Here is a 7,270-nt window from a genome sequence, read left to right as displayed (position 1 = left end):
TGATGATGGCTTGGCCCACCCACAACCCCAGCTGCCTTCGCACCTCCTGCCGCTCGGCAGGCTGGTTCTGCTCCATGCCACAGCAAGGTTGGAAGCTCTGGGCCCACTCCAGGCAAAAGGCCTCACCTCAGTCGACACACCGTTAGTGGAGCAAGCAGCAGCCAGTGGCCACCTCACAGATGCGCTTTGCCCAACATAGTGCTTTGTCCTAGAGACACTGCCACTGGCCTCTCAACTGCCTGAAGGCCTGCTCAGCGGTGCCCCCACAGTCGAGAGCCTCTGGTTGAACTGCAGCTCCTCAGCAGTGAGGGGTTGGTGGACTGGGGCTGTCAGCCACTGGTGGAGGGGGTATGCTCCCTCACCGATGAGGACAGGGCCCCTATTGGTTTTTTTTTGGATGGGGGTGAGAGAGTGCTTGTATCTCCCCTATGGCCAAGCCGACTTGCCTCCAATTCATGTGGATTATGGCCGAATCCTGGGAAGCTGACAAGCATTTGGATGAAATGAAGGTCAGGACCAGCCATGGCTTGAGGAATTACTGAAAAATACTGACACCCATTTGGATAGTTCTTTTCCTGACTTTTAGGGCTGGGCACCTCAATGTGTGTGTCTCCAGCAGCCCCAGCACTCACTGGGAAGCCACATTTGGTCCAGAACCTCTTCATGACCCCTTCTTTGTCAGGCTGGTTTTCCTGGAGGTGCTGAAATATAGCACAGATGGCATCCATACCTCACGGAAGGCGGAGGCCGGCTGGTCCAGTCCATTGGCCACTTTCTGAGGCACAGAGAACCAATTTCATGTGGGTGACTTTCCTTTGAAGTTGCGGGCCCAGCTTTTTGTAGATAGAGTAAAATGTCTCCTGAGACATCCAGAAAGCTTGCTTTCATCTGTGGGGTGAAGTCTACCCTCTCAGAGGGCCTGCCAAAGATGAGATGGTATAGGGAGAGCCCAGGTCCTGTGGGCAGACATTTGTGGCTGAATAAGCAGAAATTGGATGACCCTCTGGGTTCTTAGGTATGGAGGACAGATAGATTCATGTGCCCCCACATGGCCCAGACCAGGGCAGCCGCTTTCTCAGCTTGTGGCTCCCATTTGCACAGTGGTTTGTGCAAGAAGCTGCAGCCCCCCCACTTCCAAGCTGGATCCATGGGGCATGCGTTGAGAGTCAAGGGTGCCATTAAGCAGAGTTGGGCAGAGTGATGTGTGGGTATATATGCCTTTCCCAATGATGGTCAATGAAATACTTATCTCCCAGGCAGGTGTGAGCACCAGGAAGCTCGGGGTTGAGTTAGCTGATGAATATCATGCCTACCATTATGAATTGGCCAAGGATACGAATGTAATTACATCTGTGTAAACCACACATCAGCAACTTCTGTCCGTTTTCTTACAGATTCAGTCTACAGCACAAGAGTCAGGATGAAATGGCTCAGAGCAAACAAGACTAGGTTCTTAGTGTGGTATTAGTTTGCCTTCTTTTCTCCATGATTGCCTTCCTCTCCTTAATGACTCCTTCTAGAGGACTTTTAATTTCCCCTGGCTTTCTCTCCTCACCAGCACACACATCGGTGAAATTCTACTGGAAGTCCCCTCCCACGCACTAAAATCATGGAGTGCCCAGAGAAACCAAACTACTTCACCAGTCAATTTTACTTGCCGTGATCATGTGCTGCCCTCACAAGGAAGCACGTAAAGAGATGGTTAGTTGGTGTTTTGTTTTGTTTTGTTTTGTTGTTGACAAAAGACAAGATGCTTTTCAATTTCAGGCACCTGGCTTTCAGTTAAAAAATTCACTCTGGATTTCAACTTCTTTATTATGAAGAAGGACCTACCTTACAAAAGTTAAAAAAAAAAAGGAAAGATTAGTTGTTCCTTAGAGTTTTCAGAATGAACAACCATAAGGCAAAATAGATTCATCATTAGCACTGGATAGTTCTAGACCTCAGAGTTCGACATGGCCAAGTCACTTAGAATGCCCTTACAAGTTGCCTGATGCTAGAACTAAGAGGCTGCAAAGAACTTCTCCACACACCACTGCAATGCCTTTCCTAACTTTTTTTCCTTAATGAAAATCTACTTCTATAATTTCATGTGCCCTTTGGCTTCTCTTTAAGAGCTGGTGTGTATCCTAGGCAGGACTAGGAGTGTTCATATCCTGGCTGCATAGATCATGTAACCTTAGGAAAGTTACTGTCCTAAGAGAATGCTGTGTCTCAAGTGTTCTCCTTGTTAAACAAATAGATTGCACTGAGCCTAAAGGTCCCTTGCTGATCTAACTTCCTGAGGTTAATTTAGATGCCAAATCCCACAAGATGTTAGCCAAGGTGGCTGAAACTGCATCCCAGAGCTTGTTTTTAAGGTGGGCTCATAAATTTAACATGGTAAACATTATGAACTCACCAGTGCATTCCACCAGTATTTACTGAATCTTATGTGCTAGGAATTGTGATAGGCATGGGTATAAAATGAGACAGCCATGAGAGACACTGAATGCCGTGTGGGTTAGATCAGGATCTTGGAGAAAGAATAAGTGGTATTTAGTCATTCCTCCCTAGGTAGCTGTTTCTAACTGAAAAGTCTGTGCTTGCCATTGGTAGCTGATTCTTGACTTAGGCAGGACTAAACACTTTGGCACTTTAATGATTTAGATGATTCCTTTCATGTAGTAATTAAACGTATTTTCTAAAACTCTATCTGGGTTGGAAAGAGTTTATTAGTTACTGTTACACATTGGGGCTTACTGTGGCCTCATTATCCTATCTAATAAAGAGGGGATATGCTAATTGACCCTCGCGCCATCGCAAACATGGTGGCGCCCACAGCTAACAAGGAGGGAATATGCTATTTGACTTCCCTGCCCTCAAATATGGCAGCGCTTACAGCCAATAAGGAGGGAATATGCTAATTGACTGCCACGCCCTCAAAGATGGTGGCACCAACAGCCAATAAGAAGGGATATACTAATTGACTGCCACGCCTTCAAAGATAGCAGTGCCCACAGCCACAAGATGGCAGTGCCCAGTCCCCTCAGCTGTGCACCTGTCTCCGGAGTCCCCCAATCCCCTCAGCCCCCCAGCCGCGCAGGGCCAGCCCGAGGCACAGGCAAGCCTCAGATGGCAGCTGCCCAGCCACCCAGGGCCGCCCAAGGCTCAGGTAACCAGGGCCGGCCAAGGCTTGGGTTGCCGGCAGTGGCAGCAGCAGGGGCGTCACCTTCCCCTGATTGCCAGGTAGCCTCCCGACCCTGAGGGCTCCCGGACTGTGAGAGGGGGCAGGCTGGGCTGAGGGACCCCCCCCTCCAGTGCATGAATTTTCATGTACCGGACCTACAGTAAGAGTATATTCCCCACCCATCTGTCTGGAAAAATCCTCTTACTGAACTATTCAGCATCTTCCACTTGGAAATGACAACTTAGCCAACCCCCACTGATCAAGAGAAACCATGAGTGTCTCTTCTGCTTTCTTTGCCTTATGGCTTCCTTTGACAGAAGACATCTTCATGATAACTCTTGAGTAATATGTCCTCCTAACATATTCATAATTCATTGCCTAGGGAGTCCACTTCCTCCTTAGTTATTAACTCAAGTTACCATCTGAGATGTCAGGTCTTTTCACAAATCATTTAAAGTTTTTCTAAGTGGTTACAGTCTGGTCACCTTGGACCCCATGAGGAGAGATAGAGGTGAAGGGAGTTTCCAGCTTTTTTTCTCCCCATCCCATTGCCTACCTATGAGGAAGTCCTTCTGCTGCCAATGAGTCACTTTCTATAAAAAATGAGGGCTCCTAGCTAACACCATCCTCCAACATACACCTTTAAAAAATGAAGAGAGAGAGAACCAAGATGGCGACATAGGTTAACGCCGGAGTTTGCTGCTTTGAACAACTACTTCAAAAGTGAAACCAAAAAACGGAAGGGACATCACCCAGAACCACAGGAACGCTGGCTGAGTGGAAGTCCTACAACTAGGAGGAAAGAGAAACGCATACGGACACTCAGAGGAGGCGCAGTGCTGAAGTCAAATTCTGAGGTGCGGAGTGCGCGGAGCGGGCTGGCGGCGGAGGGCGCGGTTGGCGTTTTCAATCGGGAGGGAGTCGCAGACTCTGAGCTCCAGATCCGGGCGAGTCTTTAGGGACCCAGACTCAAACGGGAGAAGCGGGACTGTCTGGCTTCGGTCAGAGCGAGTGCAGCTTTCTCTCCGAGGTTTGCAGCGGGTGCTGGGACTCAGAGAGGCAGAGCCCCTGGGGACAGGACTGAGAGCCGCCATAACTGCTCTCTCCGGCCCACCCTGTTGATCCTGTGCGACCCGCCCCGCCCAAGCCCTGCACAGAGGCATTTGCCAGATAGCCTCAGGCAAAGGCTAGATTAGCACCTCCCTAGAGGACAGAAGTTCTCTCACTGCTGACACAGCTGATTCTCATAGCCACTTGGCCTGGAGGTCAAACCCTCCCTGGAATTAGCTACAACAATCAAGATTTAACTATAAGACTGCGAACAAAGACCACTAGGGGGTGCACCAAGGAAGCATAACAAAATGCGGAGACAAAGATACAGGACAAAATTGTCAATGGAAGATATAGAGTTCAGAACCACACTTTTAAGGTCTCTCAAGAACTGTTTAGAAGCCGCCGATAAACTTAATGAGATCTACAAGAAAACTAATGAGACCCTCGATCTTATATTGGGGAACCAACTAGAAATTAAGCATACACGGACTGAAATAACGAATATTATACAGACTCCCGACAGCAGACCAGAGGAGCGCAAGAATCAAGTCAATGATTTGAAATGCGAGGAAGCAAAAAACACCCAACCGGAAAAGCAAAATGAAAAAAGAATCCAAAAATGCGAGGATAGTGTAAGGAGCCTCTGGGACAGCTTCAAGCGTACCAACATCAGAATTATAGGGGTGCCAGAAGATGAGAGAGAGCAAGATATTGAAAACCTATTTGAAGAAATAATGACAGAAAACTTCCCCCACCTGGTGAAAGAAATGGACTTACAGGTTCTCCAAGAAGCACGGAGAACCCCAAACAAAAGGAATCCAAAGAGGACCACACCAAGACACATCATCATTAAAATGCCAAGAGCAAAAGATAAAGAGAGAATCTTAAAATCTTAAAAACAGCAAGAGAAAGAAACTCAGTTACCTACAAGGGAATACCCATACGACTGTCAGCTGATTTCTCAACAGAAACTTTGCAGGCCAGAAGGGAGTGGCAAGAAATATTCAAAGTGATGAATACCAAGAACCTACAACCAAGATTACTTTATCCAGCAAAGCTATCATTCAGAATTGAAGGTCAGATAAAGAGCTTCACAGATAAGGAAAAGCTAAAGGAGTTCATCACCACCAAACCAGGATTATATGAAATGCTGAAAGGTATCCTTTAAGAAGAGGAAGAGGAAGAAAAAGGTAAAGATACAAATTATGAACAACAAATATGCATCTATCAACAAGTGAATCTAAGAATCAAGTGAATAAATAATCTGATGAACAGAATGAACTGGTGATTATAATAGAATCAGGGACATAGAAAGGGAATGGACTGACTATTCCTGGGGGGGAAAGGGGTGTGGGAGATGCGGGAAGAGACTGGACAAAAATCGTGCACCTATGGATGAGGACAGTGGGTGGGGAGTGAGGGCGGAGGGTGGGGTGGGAACTGGGAGGAGGGGAGTTATGGGGGGGGAAAAAGAGGAACAAATGTAATATGAACAATAAAGATTTAATTAAAAAAAAAATTAAAAATAAAAAAAATTAAAAATGAAGAGAGACCTGCTGGTATGGCTCAGTGTTTGAGTGTGGACCCATGAATCAGGAGTTCACAGTTCGATTCCCAGTCAGGGCGCATGCCTGGGTTGTGGACTCGAGCCCCAGTGGGGGCGGGGGACGTGCAGGAGGCAGCCAATCAATGATTCTCTCTCATCATTGATGTTTCTATCTCTCTTCCTCTTTCTTCCTCTCTGAAATCAATAAAAATATTTTTTTAAAAAGAAAAAGATTCATAGTTGCCATAAACACTGAACCTATATTTTCCACATATCAGCAAAAGACAGTTATTAGACACAGTAGATAAAGTTTTTACTGAGCAAGGTTCACACATTGCTTCCTGCCCGTTCCCTGCAGGCATTTGTGTGAGGGCCTCTGCTACCCCAGGTCTAACCACCTGGGGGCACCACTTCCCAGCAGGTGATCTTCATTTTCACCCTCATACTTCATAGGGACTCCTTGGGACCTTGATCTGCCTCTCCCAAGCATGAGAAAATGTTTTGGGAAACCAAGATGAAGCCTTCAATTGATATAAAACCTATACAAATTGATTAACCAGAAAAATAAATGAATCTGGCCACAGAAAATTATATTACTTCGGTATGAATGAGAAGGACCTAATAAGAGAATATCAAAACACTTAGGAAAGAATATGGTTGTGATTAGCATTGGGATCCTGTGCTTTTTTCTTTCCCTCTTCCCTAGGCCCATAACTCTTAATAGTTTGTTACAAATAATAACAGCCATATTTATTGAGTACTTACTGTATACAAGGCAATCCTACGAGGTTAGTACAGTACTGTTCTTATCCCCAAATTATGGATGAGAAAGCTGAGAGAATAGAGAGGTTGAGTTGCTTTTACAGTTCACAAAGCTAATGAGCTGGCGGAACTGGGATTTGAACCCAGGGTCTGATTCCATAGTGGGAGCTCTGGTGTCTGTACCTTAGAACACCTTGAGGTCAGGAAGGTGAATCTTCCCTTAGGTATCTCAAAAAAAACTATTGAATTTTAGGAAGAAAAGGAGGGGTGGAGGGAAAAACTGCTGCGGAGAGGTATCTTCCAGAATATGTGAAGCTGCCCGGTGTTTTTCTAGTTCTGATTGATTACCTGGTAAATACCCACTCTTGTTTCCAGTCCCAATCTCAATGGTCTCTCCTCTATTAATCCCTTCCTGACTCAGATGTTAAATGGCTCTCAGAGTGGCACCCAGTCCATGCCTCCATCATGGTGCTTTTTGCACTTACTATAATTTTGCATCCCTGTCTCCCACACTAAGCTCTAAGTTCTTTGAAGATAGGGTCTCTTGATGGCTGCCTGATACTTAAGATGGGCACAAATCTTTAAATCAGTGAATGGTCTGGTTTTGTTTGTTTGTTTGTTTTTTAGCCTGATCACATATTAACAAAGAATAACCTTCTATCCTTTCACTACTCAGCATCTGATTTTCGTATGGTTTGAAGTGAAATTCAGGAAACATACACAGTAGTAATGATGAAATC

The sequence above is a fragment of the Myotis myotis genome, unplaced genomic scaffold, assembly GCF_014108235.1.
Source record: "Myotis myotis isolate mMyoMyo1 unplaced genomic scaffold, mMyoMyo1.p scaffold_m19_p_7, whole genome shotgun sequence".
NCBI lineage: Eukaryota > Metazoa > Chordata > Mammalia > Chiroptera > Vespertilionidae > Myotis > Myotis myotis.
Note: the sequence above shows the minus strand (reverse complement) of the source record.